Source organism: Bison bison, unplaced genomic scaffold (genome assembly GCF_000754665.1).
Source record: "Bison bison bison isolate TAMUID 2011002044 unplaced genomic scaffold, Bison_UMD1.0 scf7180017864117, whole genome shotgun sequence".
Taxonomy (NCBI): domain Eukaryota; kingdom Metazoa; phylum Chordata; class Mammalia; order Artiodactyla; family Bovidae; genus Bison; species Bison bison.
In genome coordinates, this window is record NW_011494689.1 from 453,643 (window position 1) to 454,022 (window position 380).

The window sequence follows — 380 nt, forward strand, 5'->3', positions numbered from 1 at the left end:
AGGTATATTGTCACCCTGTTTATTTAACTTTTATGCAGAGTACATCATGAGAAACGCTGGACTGAAAGAAACACAAGCTGGAATCAAGATTGTCGGGAGAAATATCAATAACCTCAGATATGCAGATGACACCACCCTTATGGCAGAAAGTGAAGAGGAACTAAAAAGCCTCTTGATGAAGGTGAAAGTGGAGAGCGAAAAAGCTCAACATCAGAAAACGAAGATCATGGCATCTGGTCCCATCACTTCATGGGAAATAGATGGGAAAACAGTGGAAACAGTGTCAGACTTTATTTTTCTAGGCTCCAAAATCACTACAGATGGTGACTGCAGCCATGAAATTAAAAGACGCTTACTCCCTGGAAGGAAAGTTATGACCA